Genomic DNA, 15,103 nt, shown 5'->3' with positions numbered 1-15,103 from the left:
GATACATATTCTCCCCTTATTTCGGCATTTTCCAAACTGAAATTTTGAGAAAATATTCTAAAGAATTTGAAAATATTCTAAAGCAAAAAAGAAATAAGCTATTAAAAAAACAAAAAAAAAACAAAAAAACAACATTTTTTCCCAATCTTTTCTTGGTATTACACTTCACAATCTTCTCCTTCGGAAGCTCTGTTACCTAAGTACATTTTAATTTTGCCTGCTTTACCCATGACAGCTTTTCATTGATTTTCTACTTCAACTGCAAACTGAACTAAACCAGAGAATGGCTAGAACTCTGCAAAAAAACAAAACAAAACAATTTCAGCTTTGATCATACTCCACCTCCAAACTGTACTTCCCATGGGAATTCTCTATTTTCTGATAGGGCATTGGGAGAGGCTTAAACTCATTAAGTACAAAAAACAGAAAACTGAACAAATGTTGAGTGAGATGGCCCCTGGAAAAGCCCATGATGGAATTAGAGGGAAAAATAGCTGTGCCAGAAAAGAGGACAACCTCAAAACGTGCAAGTTCTGCAAGTATTATTCATAGTGATGCATTCTCTGTTTCACAACATACAATTTTGTGGTGTTTGCAGTCCTACCCAAGGGAACCAGGAGCAGCGTAACTGCAATGTAACTGCATGATCGTTTCAACTCAGGCCATTCTATGATTCCATGAAATAGTAAGACAAGTCATGAGGTAAATCATCAAAGCAAACATACATCTCTAGTCTGACTAGAGGAAGCAAGAAGTAAGTAAAAGACATACTATACATACTATGTACTGTTTCCTATTGCCATGCCAGAAACAGAAGTTTTTAAGAAAGTAATAGAAAAAGGCTTCGCAGGAAGTAGAATAAAGCCAACTAAAACCCAACAAGTCTTAAGAGGAAAAGGAAAACAACGTTGTCACTTTGTAGGAGACAGGAGGAAAGTTGGGACATTTCCCATCTTCTTCTTTCCATTCCAGACCACTATCTCATTCTGCACCATTCTCCTGATGAAACTGTTCATCACATCAGAGCTCTCCTCCAAAAGAAAATTTTCCTTCTGCTTTTTCAATGGTACAAAGTAAATGCTATTGTCAATCACACACAGTGAGTGCAGTCCAACTAACCTCTTGTTTGACAATGCATTATCAAGTGACAAATTATGCTGCATATAGATTATTAGTTTTGGTTTCTTTCACTGAAAGACAACTACTAAAGAAGCTGAATCTCAACTACTTCAGAAGACAGTAGCTGGGCTAGCGAGCTAGCCAAATACAAAATGGTTCAAAATGCACTGTCATCTCTTATTTCTGCTAAAAGATCATTAGGAAACCTCTTCTAATCTTGTAATCTCTGATGACTATAAAGAGTACAGGAGAAGGATCAAAAACAATTATATTCAAATTGTATCACTGGATGTCGCACACTGAAACTTCTGCAGAGTGGAACCGTGTAAAGAACATGGTCAATCAAGAATGCTGTTTATGATAGCTTTTTATTTGGTAATACATTGTGCTATTCTCTCAAAAATAAAATCAACACTAACTGACAAACTACACAACGACTTTGAGGGAAAAAAAGTAATTTTTAATGCAGGGCCAGATGAAGCACTTAAAAGCCTTCAGACTAAAAATAACAGCAGTGTACACTTGTGCTGAGAGAGAAACTTCTGTTCTATCACAGTAGTGAAAATCTTCTCAAGAATGTCTTTCACTGAATTGTTACCAACGTAACTTTAGAGCGTGTTTCACATATACAAGGCTCTTTGAATACCAGTGTTCTCCATGGCTCACCACTCAAATCTCTTCTGAGAGCTTCGAGTTCTAGGACCATAAAACCAAGAACACAATCCATACTGAATTCAACATTTTAATACCTATAAGTACTGAAGGTGTTAAATGCTATGTTCTTTTCTGAACATGTTCATCTGGATCCCTCTACACGGCAAGCAACTAGCCATCACCCCTAGATTGCTTAACTGTGAATTTTCAGTGATATCTAACAAGCTGTTACTCCCAAATTCACATATGCAAGTAGACTTCCTTTTTAGAACTGTCCCCGACTTACACAGATGATTTTGCCCATAATTCCCACCTACACATCACTTACCTAAAGCTTGATAAACCCTTCCTTGAATAAATTAGTGCATCTGCTAAATATCACAGCTCTACATCAGTTTTTGCAAGGTAGCAATTAAATTTGCAATACTTTGCACAATGGAGGTCAGGCTGGTCCTATGCCATCAGCAAGAAAAAATACCCTCAAATACTTGGAACAGTACGTTTTCTTAAGTGCTTATTTCACAAATCAAACTCTTTTTGGCTCAAGGCAATAGGACTTTACCTACTCACTACTACATCATTACATAAACCACTACTTTTGATTCACTCATTTGTATAAGACTTCGTGGCTTTCGACTCTTCACTTAAGTGAAAGTAACTTAAAGAACTTACAGATTTAAAGGCCAAAAAGTAAACAGTTCTCCATCTACTCCAATATCCAGAATAATATAGACAACAGAACGTAACCATGGAGAAACTGAAGTATTCTGATAGGGCTCTCTTTCTCCCTCTCACTCTCTCTGAATATATAAACTACATACGTAATATATATGTGCTTACACTGTATACAGACGATATACGTGTAGATCAATTAAACAGCATAGGGACATTTTTTGTCCTATATATTCCAACATAGAGAGATTTTTATCTCTTACAGTGTCATCTGGGGGCACTGAATACTGCTTTATTTTCTGTAGCCTAGATCACGGTATCAAAATGATGTGGCATATGTGACAAGCTAAGTCAGTAAGTCAGCAGTGAGAGCTCTAGAAGAAGTAGCCATCCAGCATCACAACGAAGTTTACAAGTAAACAAGGATAAATGCAAAATTTTGGTTGCCCTTGAAATGTATCAAGAAATAAACTACAATAAAGGGAGTCACTGATTTTTTATCACACAATGATGAACCTGCCATTTGTCTGATGAAGCCAGGGATCAACAGGATGCTTACTTGGCAAGTTACAGTTTTGTCTTCCTAGCTCCCATGAAGTCTTTCAAGCATACATACTAGGATAAACACCTACAACACACTTCTTTACTAAAGCTGACTCAGACTCCTAACTGGAAAGGGAGATGAAGTTTCACCATGTAGGAGATTGTTCCCTTAAATTCAGTCTGTTAGTAACTTCCACCAGCCTTCCAACCTTTGCACTGAGACCAATACGTTGTGTTTTACTCATACGCACTAAAGGACGGTACTTAATCTCAATTACAGAGATATCAAGCGACATGGAATCCATCAATTCCTTAGCCATCTGTTCTACTGCTTGATTAGTTGATCTGGTAAAAATTGTTTAAAATGTGTTCTGTATTTATTTCTTAATCTTGTTCCCATGCAGCTTTCTCAGATGAACATTACATTTTTTTTTCCCATAAAGAAGCTAAATAATCAGATAACTTCATTTTCTTTTTAACAAGTAAACAGATTTAGCCTCTTAAATCTCTTGCCACTATTTTCTACGGTTTCTTCTCTAAGTCCTTTACAACCTTCAGACATTTTTTGAAAGTTCCTTTAACACAACTTTTTATGCAGTGTTCCAGTACATCAGTGCATACAGCCTGCTATCGCCCTATTCTGCTCAAGACATCCATGACTTACACTACACAACTCCGCTGTAACACTACTGGAGCTTCCTGTCTGCTGAGGCTACAAAATATTTTTCAAAGTTGCAAACTCCCTGTTCTCTAGCTAAGACTTGCACTCATTGCTTTAAGAATGACGACTTTCAAGACAGCTAATACAAAGGAGCATTAAATCTTTATTCATCAAGTCCCAACGTATTCCATCTCACTGTTTTGACTAACAACCCAATATTTGGCTTCTCTGCAACAATTATTGCCTGTGATGATTTTTGTACATATTTCTTAACTCACTAATAAAAAATGCATAACAGCAAAAAGAATGAGAATTGGTTCTTGCAGAACACTGTCACATACCATGATCTTTCCATACCATACAATGAATCTTTCCATTGACAATTTCCCAGTTAGACTGTTCAAAACCCTTTAGACTGTGCTCTTTTGACGGACAGCAGTAGCAGTGCCTTTTTTTTAATGAACGTATTCAACATCTTTGTATCAAATACGATACTGAAATATACTAATTTCGGAGAGTTATTTAAAACTAACCTTTTTCCCATTAAAAACATTTTTATTTGACTTAATTTCCTGCAAAGTAAAGTATACCCTTCTATTTATTTACAAATACAAAGTTGTCCTAGCTGTCTATTATTTCATATTGAGTTATTATTTTTACTCTTCCTATCTGGCTGCAGTCCATCTCTTCATATTTTTGGGGTTTTTAATTTATTTATTTATTTTTTAATACTTTCAAGTTGTTTTCAGCTTGAAAAAATCAGGAAAGGATTATTCCTATGCATCACAATCTCTGTAATACAGAAGCATTTTTTAGATTTGTAATTTCTGCTTTTCCTGTCACTTGTGGTTAATACAGACTTTCAGCCAAAGGTGATATCCCTTCTGATGACAGTGTTATAAATATGAATCTATACGTTAACAGCCTCCCAAATGGCTCTGTGTTGCTAACAAAATTCATCCATGTTTTTTTCCCCTCCAGTAAAAAACGATTTTTTAAAAAATTCCTGAGTATGACAATGTAGGATTTTATTTCTTCATGATCCTTTAGGGGAAACTCCAAGCCTGGTGACACCTAAAAACTTAAACATAAGCTGAATGAGAGCACTGTCCCCTTGCTTCTCTTTACTTCACCAGCCATGGAACACAAATTTCCACAAAGTTATTTTCACATAAAGAGAATGACAGGTGTCTCCTGTCTTTGCTGCTCCAGCCAGAAGGAAGCCAGGCAGGCAGGATGTCAAGAAGACTGGGCACTAACTGAGGGCTCATGGCTGATTGAGCAAGGCAACCCAGGGAGGCAGCTGAGGGGCCCGATCTCCAGGCCAGTCCATGGTAAGGGGACATGTCCATGAGGGAACCACGAACAGGTCAGGGCTTTGAAGCAGGGGATTGCACACAGTGATCTACAGGAAGGTACTACACAGTGGCAACGAGGTCACCTCAGGAAACCAGCTGCAGGTCAGGGGTTTGGCAGGGGCTGGAAGACGAGACACGTGCATAGTGACAGTGTAACCCGGGATCTTCCCTCCAGAGCCACTGTGAGAAACTGGCTGCCTTCCCTGGGCCAGTTCTGATTTCACAGCCAAGCCTCCAGAAGGAAGTGCAGTGAATAACATTTCAAAGACAAAACACCTGCAGCAAAGCATATTCATTTAGCAAGAGCAGAAATCAGAAGAACCAACCAAGGCTTTTGTTAGGAATAGGCATATTGATTTTTATGCTAAACATGCACCATTCTGCACACTCAATGTGCCTAAACCATTTGTTGCTGAATAGTTCTGTGTCTGTGTTGTTAACGTCCCAGTTGGTCACTCTCATCTTCACATACCACTAGAACCATCTGAAAGCACCATTTCTCTGCAATGGTTTCAATGGATGGATCTGAAATCTCATTTAAATGCATAAGCTCACTAAGTGTTTGGCAAAGACAAATTCCTTCAAGGAACTCAAGGGATGCTTAATGTTTATGCATAAATTATCCTTTGCATATGCTGGCTGTCTATGACTAATTTTGCAAATGAGGATCACTGCGTCTTCAGAATACATGCATATCTGCTGCTGCTTCCTGTTCCAAGTCAGTAAGCAGTAAAACAGTAGAGTAAAAACAGAAAATAAGGACATATGTAGCCACAGCTACTTAATTAATTGACATGATTTCAAGGTTAGCTTCAGTCTGATCCTGTTAAGTCTTGCATTAAGGTTTATGAATCTCAAGGCTACTGCTGAATGTCCAGAAGGAATGTTCTGCAAATTGTGTTTGATAAGATTAACATTCCTTACTATATCAGTCTTTAACAATGGCAAAATACTACAAAGCATGATAGAGCACGCAAAATGCCACTGAAAACTCAGAGCAAGAACAACCTTTATTTCTTTGTGTATATATATAGATATCTTTCAAACACCCTCCAAAACTAATGTAAGTTAGTAAAGAGGTGTTTATACTGAATGAAGTATGCTCAACTGCCAACAGCAATTTCATTTAGGTTATCAATCAATGCCAAGAAGAGAAGTGAAATTTCTTCTACAGACACGAAGCCAATCTACTAATTTGCAGAGTGTTATGTAATATATTCAGCTCTTCCCTTATCAAGTCACTTTCTTAATGTAGGAAGTAAATACACTAAATACATATAGTTTCATTTTCTTAACCTGGCAGGCAAAGGGACTAGTCAAGAAAGAGCATGTCAGAAGCTGTACAGATAAGTACGAAAGCCTACCACAGTAGGCTGGCATGTTCACATGGTGAAGTCACAGGCACAGAGGCTGACAGTGCAGTAAGCCAAAGTAGCAGCTGAGGATTACTTTTTCACTCCATGAGGTTTATTAACACTGACAGGTCTGGAAGTCTTCTGCTAGGGAATTTGAATGATATAGTGAAAAAAAAATCTCTATAAATGGTTGTCAACAACATATTAGTACCAAATATCATTAACTACTCATGTCCTTTCTCTTTACCTTTTTCAAATAACAATATTTGACATATTCAAGCTGCTTTTTTTTCCCCCCTTTCTTTTAGATGATTAAGCACTCCAAATACATTTTATTTACCATTTCAATGAGAAGATTTGTGTGAATTTTTCATTAGAAATGAGAAATCTCTCTCTTCACGTCTTCGTATTTTTCTAAATGAGCTCTCATATCAAAAAACGTACGCTAGAGTATTGCCTATGGGGTGTATAAATGGCCATTTCCTCAAAGCAGAGGTCTCCAGCTGCCCAGTTTAGGGTCAAACCTTGCTGCTAAAAGCACCTAAATCCAAAGCAAAAGTATTTCTACAGCACTTCAGTAGCAGATCAATGTCTGAAGAACAGTAACAGCATAAGTCCTCTTCACTCTTCTAGTTAGCATGAAATGGGTGCTTCTCTCAGACTTCTCAAGATAATATTTTAACAGCTTGCTTGCAGAATATCAATTGCACATGGAAGAATGAATTTCTGTCTTCGGTGATATAACTATCCAGTATTTATTGGATACTATACAGATACCTGACATTTGTGTGATCAAATATTGTGCGATTAAAAATAATCGCCAAACAAAAGGATGAAAACGAAGGATCAGTCTCCCAACTACACCTACTGTGGGCTCATAAACACTTCAAAATGGGTCAGACAAGCAGCAAGACAGCAATGAAAATGAACAAAAAATATCAGTATTTTCACTGGATTCATCAAAAGTAGAGGCAGGTAATAATAAGCCTCCAGAATGACTTATTTTAATGGAGGGAAAAGGTAATTCAAGTAGTATTTATTTCAAGATACATGTCATTCAAATATAAATGAAAAGTAAGCCTGCAGTAAAATTCATTCTACTCCTAGTGAAGCAGGGATTATAAATTTCAGCGATGTAAGAAGTATATTTTAACACCTTCTTACAGAGCAGCAGTGAGCAGCGCTTCATTCAAAGCTCACTTCCTAACATCCAAGAACAAAAAGCTGACTCACCCTAAGAAGAAATAAGAGAACAGCATACTCTGTTACTGCATTTATAAATCAGACCTTCTGTTACAATTGTCTAAAGAAAAGGAAACAATAATGCTTATATCTCTAAACTGGGAATTAAAGTTTCTATTTCATTTATTGACTTAATTTATATCCCACGTAAGTCTCCCAGCTGAGCTTTCAAAATTGCTTTTGCTACTCACTAAATAAAGTTTTAAATGAAAAACTATGTTCCCACAGAAAAACAAACATGAAGAAATCTTTGTATTCCGATGAACTTTAGCAGGAAGAAAACAGCAGATACATGATAAACCAGCCACGTGCAACCTATGGCCTAGCACAGATTGCACTGCAGCCACCCCCCACGCCCCATTCCACTACAGTGGTGGCTCTTCCTCCAAGTACCCAGCCCAGTCCTGGGTGTGTACCCATCACTCAGCATCCTACCTGGACTGAAACTCAGACACAGAGATCAGTGCAGTGCCAACTCTAGCGACTCTCAGTGCAATAGATGTAGCCCTAGACAATTCCTCTTTACTCAGTGTGGCTCAGGCAAGCCAGAAGATTAGACGCATGTGATAAATCATTCATGAGCACCTGTCACAAGGTGTCTCTCATTACAAAATTTAAATTTCTGTAAATTACATCAAGGGTTAAAGCTTTCAAATTACTTTCATTTTATTTTCCAAGAAGCTCAAGTAACATTTTCAATATTAGAGCACCTATAATACCCAAAGTGTTTTATACAGTAGTTTTAGGCATTCAAAGATTCAGAGGGAAATTTCATCTTAATCCGAACACCAAAGTGGTAAATGTCTAACTTTCAAGACCTTTGCCACATAGGGAAAAGAGATCCCCAAGAGGGATCCCCACTGAAAGACCATTCCCAATGCAGAGAGAAAACCCAAATCCTGAAATCAAGACTGAAGAATTACGGCTGAGAAGCCTCACAAGAGAGAAACAAGCAGAAAGGAACACTGCCTACAATTCTGTACTCAAAACCATGAGGTACCTAGCTCTGTGATATGCAAGAAGGCATCTTTATTTGCTTGGGACACTGTTGTGTGCAAAACAATGTGGAGTCAGGGAATTGTAACTGAATTAATTTATTGCAAACAAAAACAAACCTCCTACTGCTGATTAGGGTCTGAAAAAAAATACTTATTCAAATATTTACATAAATATCCATCCTCCCTGCTTCCCATTCCCTATTTTCCTTATTCCTGCGGCAAGGCGACATTCAGTTTCAGAAGAGGTGGTATCTGTGATAGTTTCTTTAAGCACTTTGTGCTTAATCACTTCTGCTTCTATATACTGAATTGTTTCTGATGCCCTTGTCTTCAGGGTCCCTCCTCCAGCATGGGCTTTCCATTGGAAGAAGGTATAGGTGTCTCCTTTTGGCTGTGGAAGACTCTCCAACAAGAGTGTGTTTCCAGGCTCCAGTTGCCTTCTGATCCTTTCTGAACTATGTTTGGGCAACTAGAGAGCGTGTCTCTGGTTAGAAGTTTTCATTTGCAGTGTTCATGCACACAAAGGCTTCCCCCCCCCCTCCCAGTTTTCATGTTCTCTATGGTAGTCTGGAGACAGCTTTGACTGTCATGTGGTGATTTATGACCACACCCCAACCAGCACTGCCATTACCAGCTGATAAGATGAGCTCACTGCAGATTGAGAGCTACTAAAGCTGCAGAAAACATGATGTCAGGTGTAGAAATTTTCATGTTTTAACTGAGGTTTCAGGACAACGTTCTTTTGACCTGTGTTTAGAGAGTCCTCTTCCAAGAGGCCTCTCTTAACAAGCCTGAGGTCATTTTGGAGGTAGGTTCCATAGAGCCTTTTCAAGTTTCTTTGCTTAAAAATGAAATTATTTAGTGGTCATTAAAACATATACTAGGTTACTTGTCTCTGCGGCACTTCAGGTAAATTCCTTAAATCCACAAAGTCCACTGTGTTCTCTTCTACAGCAAGCACAGCTCAGTCAAGATGATCTCTGTGTGTCCTTTGACACACAAAATTGGGCCTCAGTCTGTTATTTTGCTGTACTAAGTCCAGGTCTGTGCAAAGCAAAAAGGCTCAAATGGATCTAATTCTTACCAATTCCACATCATTACTGTCCCTTCAAAACCCTGCTTTACACATGTGAATATGAATTTAGACTAGTTCAGTTGGAAGGGAACTTCCGAGGCCATCTAGTCCAACTGCTATATATATGGATATATATATATATAATATATACATACACACACTGTAGAAACAATATCAAAGCTGCACTGAATGATTTAGGCACCATTATTTCTAATGACAAACCTGCCACTGATTAATTAAATCTTTTCCATAATCAATACTTAAATAACTTCCCAACTTGAAAGAAATGTTTTGTGAATTCTTTACCAAGAAAGACTTTTTCATAACTTCCAGCATACACAATCAATATAGTCCATTCCTTCCTTTGATTTGATGAATCCTGAAGCATTTAAAACATACGTTAACATATATCTACTCAACAGAAAAAAACATGTTGAGCATTAGGATGTTGTTGCTGTTTAGAAGGGACAGCAGAAGATAATTGTGAAAACAGATGAAAGCAGAATATAATTTTGAAGATGCATCCTTTTCCAAGAATAAATATTTGCCAGAATTCTACCACATAATTCATAAGACTGTGCCTTATTGCTGAGCACTGATATTTCAGCAATACAGGACAATTAATGCAGTCCATTTAGCACAGAGGAACCATAAATCCTGGAATGGAAGGCAGAACAAACTTTTAGTTTAAGATGCTTATTTTCCTTATTTGACCCCTGTTCCAGTCTTCTTAGTAAGCTTTCGTACTGCTAAAAATCTTCCTTTTGGATGATATTAGCAAAGATTATAAAACAATTATGTATTTCTTTTTCACACCAGCATTGCTTTTCACACAACTTAGAAACTTTTTTTTTTTTTAATGCCAAAAAAATAAGATCTGTTTTCAGCTACTTGCAGCTGAAATCTACAAAATATACCTTTAGATTTTTATTACCACACTACTCTTTCTTTATTAACACTACTGTTGTTATTCATAAGCTTAAAGAACCCAACTTATTTTTTCAGTCAGGCATTAGCGTGTGTGCAGTGCAACTAACTTCTAAAGATTGTCAGTCAAGCATGAAGGTGACAGGACGATTTCCTAGAGACTCAGAAAAGGACTTGAGGTCTTTCAGTGCTGGAAACTGCTGGATACCATTGAATTGAAAGGGCTTTCTACCAGAAGGCTGAAGGAAAGCCTGCCTTGCAAGGATTCAGTGAGAAGTTTATTTTCAAGTTTTGATATCTCCCCTAGTTCACCAGCAATTCTGATTTTCCTTGGTTGAAGAACTGACTTTCAAGAAGTTATTTACAGCACAGATACAGTTAATTCCCTTCCTCCTTCTCCTCCCTCCCCCTCCCCCCCCCCCCCCATTTTTAGTTATTTTAAAACTGGCAACTGTTCTGCCTAAGAATTGATATGAGTCATGCTCCACTATATCCAGTATAAAGTTTGACTAAACTCTCTCAATGATCCGAGGAAGGTTAAGCTCTTACAGCTATATGAGCCTTGTAAGGATTGCAGCCCACGCAATAAACAAGTTCTATAAATTACTTGGGAGGAAAAGGTTGTTTCATGTTCAGAAAAAGTCTGAGAAGCTTTCACTGCCAGAGCTCATCCTTCAGTCTATAACAACTGCTACTCAAATCATGACACAGCACGTACACAAAGCAATTCTTATTTTAACACCTAACAGATGAGGTCTGCATCTTATCTGGTTGGTGTGATCTCTGATATTCTCCTGTATCTTTTTACTTGCAAAGTCTCCAAGGAAGCCTGGTGCTCTGATCTGAGACTGGATGCTGAACTGTTGACAGCTGCTTGCCGTTGCTCCATCCTTCTTCGATGAACCTACAGCTCTTCCAGCGTGGCAACCTTCCTTGCGTTTGAGAGAGTTAAAGCCATCCATACTGGTCACCTCGCATCTTACAGAACAGCTTCAAAGTCTATTTTTCTCTCAAAACTAAGAGAAGGATGACATTTTCATAATGACTGCTGCTAGCGTCAGCTAACTTTCCTCATCTGTAAATTCACATCTGTATTTTCAGATGTTTGTTTCTATTCTCTTAAAGCAGCACATCAAAAGGATCACTCTCCAGTGTGTATTCAAAGGGGACAGAAACCGAAAGCATATGGAATATGGTATTTTCATGTTTTTGCTTCCAAAGCAAAACCAAAAAAACAAAAAAAAAAGGGGATTAAACAAAGGATGAACGTATGGCCCAGGAGGAACTGAAAGACCAGCAACAAATCATGTTTCTTCAATATCATGTACAGATTTGACTACGTTAGAAAAAAAAAAAAAAAAAAAAAAGGAAAAATAGCAGTGCCAGCTAGTCAAATAAGAAATACATTAATCTGATGTGTCTGTTTGTGAGTTTCAGTTGTTAATGGTCAACAATGAGTCACAGAATGGTTTGGAAGGGACCTCGAAGATCAAGTTCCAGCCCCTTGCCATAGGGAGAGTTGTCAATTGCTAGATCAAGTACTAGAACAGATTGCCTGGGGGGGGGCTACACCAAAAGTTAAGGCTCAAACTATACTGCATGATATAATAGTAAGCACAGGTGTTATTTTCATGCTAAAACATTCTTATGAAGAAGGAAGGAAAATACCTGTCTTAGAATTTACAGTAACATTTGTATCTACCCTGAGTATCTGTGCTACTCCATAAACATATCTATCTGGCCTCTACAAAGCAAGAAACAAAGCAGCAATTTTGCACCTCACGAATTCCAGAGAAATTACTCTTTCAGTATTCTTTTCATCTTCTAGAAATTTAGATGAATTTCTAGAAACTGCCATCTGCATAATTGCATCTTGAGATTTATTTTATACACTAAAATCTAAAAATACATAAATCATATTTATTTCTAGATTTATCTGTAGTAGCATAAAGCTCACTGTAAAAGCAGACAGATCTCTACACTGTGGTATAACGCACAGCACTAAAGTGCTTCTGTGAATAATCCTCAGCACACTGGTGCTCCAAAAGCAATTCTTTGTGCCTAGGACCTGCACATATTTCATGGTTGATAAGAACCTTTCTCATAAATCTTCACTCTTTAGAGGAAAACGCAGAAAACTATTGCTTTAAAAATAATCTGAGCATACAAGAAAAAGAATTTAGAGGGATTTTTTTTTTTTTTAATGTATACATTTAAATTTTCGGAGAGGGGAACTGATGAACATAAAATATTTGATCATACAGAGACACTTGGCCTGTCCCCTACTTAATTTTCTCAGGGCTCTTTTGTGAGGGATTTCGCATTCCAGAGATACAGGTAGCCAGTATCAACCTTATCACGCTCACCCCCAGCATCACATGACTTAATTCTTTCTCATTTCTTCACAAATGTTGTCTTGATTCTTCTTCCACGTATCACCCTCTCCCAATTATACACTGCTTCTATATTCTAGTCCCACTCATATGTCCAGAACAGACACTAGGCTCCTATGTTTGTAGACCCTTGGTCTACTGCAGAACTGTTTTGGTCCTCCTGCCCAGCAGTATTTGGCACAAGTCTTGGCAAACTGCTTACACAACAGCATTTCAGCTGCTTAACTTGTACATTTCTTCAGATCTCTCAGATGAACACATGGATATGAAGACTTATTACTGGTTATCTTATTTATTTTATTTATTCCTTGACCTCTTCTCACCTTTCACCTAGATAGAAATGCTGTAATGAGCCACAAACATGGGATACTTTTTGTTGTTCCACAGCAAATGCAGAAGAATAAAAAAAGTAATCACTATCTTTACTATGCGCAATCATATGTCCTAAATTCTGAACATGCTTTTACTCCGAAAAAAATCAAATCATTTCATTTCAGTACAGTTGAAAACATACCTCCTCATTCCTTCTAATCATTGCTGCTAAACTAACATTGAAATATCTCCTTTCAAATACAATTTCATTTTCCCAAGAGATCAAAAATTAATTATTTCTTAAAAATTTTTACAAACTACTCACTTCAGGAGAACTTCAAGTGTTCTTGCAGTCATTTAAAATTACTGTTATCAATCTGCATTCATAAGAACAGGGATTACATGGAATGCTTTTCTCTGCCTTTATTTTCTTTTTCTCTCTTTGTGCTTGACAACACAAACCTGGTCTAGAACCAATACATTAATACTTTACTTTCAAAGGTGCTGTTCTTAGCTTTGTTAGGTTTAATTATGAACATTTTTACATTTCCAATTAGACAACACAGGTAAGTTGCATAAAGTGTCTTAGATCCCTAGACCCTTACTATTTGTTTTTACATTTAATCACATTCTATATCAAAAACGCACTTAAATTCACCCAACATGACTTACAAGCATGTGTCGCTCAAGCATGATCAGAAGCACCTTTGTGAGCCAGTGCCTAACTTTAATGTCTGTAGTTTATTAAATTAAGTACTGTATATCAATTCACAAGTTGAAAGGGTACAGATGAGAGAATGCCTTAAAACTGTATTTTCCACACTCATTAAAGTTGATACTAATAGTATGAAACCAAAATAAAATCAAAATAAGTTAACTAAATGCCACCATATCAGTCTTAACATTCTCCTGTAATTCATTGCAATCATACTCTGAAGACAGACATGGAAGTCATTTTATTCCAAGGATCCAGTGCACTTAAGTTATTCTATATCAGTGTCTATCTGCCTCAACAAAAGCAATTAACCCTATACCACAGCTGTAGATTTGAAAGGCTAAAATAAACCCTTCTGAATGAATAAACTTACTAATTAAGTTTACACTCCAGGCATAGGTACTGTCCCTCATAGTGCTATGGGAAACAAGACAGGTGGGAACTTGTGGCGATGGGGACAGAATGACAATGCTGCACCAGTTTTACCAGAGACTGATGGGTACAGTTGGGTCATAACAGCCCTTCCAGTTTGCTAACTTGCTCACCGGTGCATCTCACTGAGGAGTAAACAACCCCGCATCCGTGCTAACGCAGGCAGTGTGACTCAGAAGCAGCTGTCACAGTGCTCACTCTGCAGCTGATGCCTGAACGTTCCCAACGCCACATCTACCTCACAAAATAAAAGCCTTTTCAGAGGGCAGCGGAATAATGTGTTTAAATATGTGGGCTTTTCAGACTAAGAGAGTGAGTCATTCATTAGGGTTAGGCGAAGCACCTGATCAGCTCAAACACACATTTCCAAGGAATGAAACCCTTGCACCACATAATAATGTGATTTTATTTTCCTTGCTTCCTTTTAAAAATACATCATCTTATCCTCCCATATTGACAAGTTAAAATTCCAGCATCATTTTGGACGAACAGAAGTACTGAGGAACTGCAAGTGATGAACTCAAAAGTAACAACTTGTCAACAAAGGCTACATCTTCCAAAGCTACACTATTCACTGTTCTTTCTCCTCAAACAAATAGGAGTCTTACAGCAGGTAAATGAACAGTTGTGGCAATTCAGGGAAAAAT

At 37.6% G+C, this 15,103-nt stretch overlaps 1 protein-coding gene across 3 annotated transcripts in view; it reads right to left on the bottom strand.

The window, feature by feature from the left end:
- ADCY2 (adenylate cyclase 2) overlaps window positions 1-15,103 on the bottom strand; it is a 205,591-nt gene that overhangs the window by 77,969 nt on the left and 112,519 nt on the right. The gene's annotated exons all lie outside the window — the stretch shown is intronic.

The sequence above is a fragment of the Lagopus muta genome, chromosome 3 (genome assembly GCF_023343835.1).
Source record: "Lagopus muta isolate bLagMut1 chromosome 3, bLagMut1 primary, whole genome shotgun sequence".
NCBI lineage: Eukaryota > Metazoa > Chordata > Aves > Galliformes > Phasianidae > Lagopus > Lagopus muta.
The sequence above is the reverse complement of the archived record's forward strand: the minus strand, read 5'-3'. Positions and strand labels throughout refer to the sequence as shown.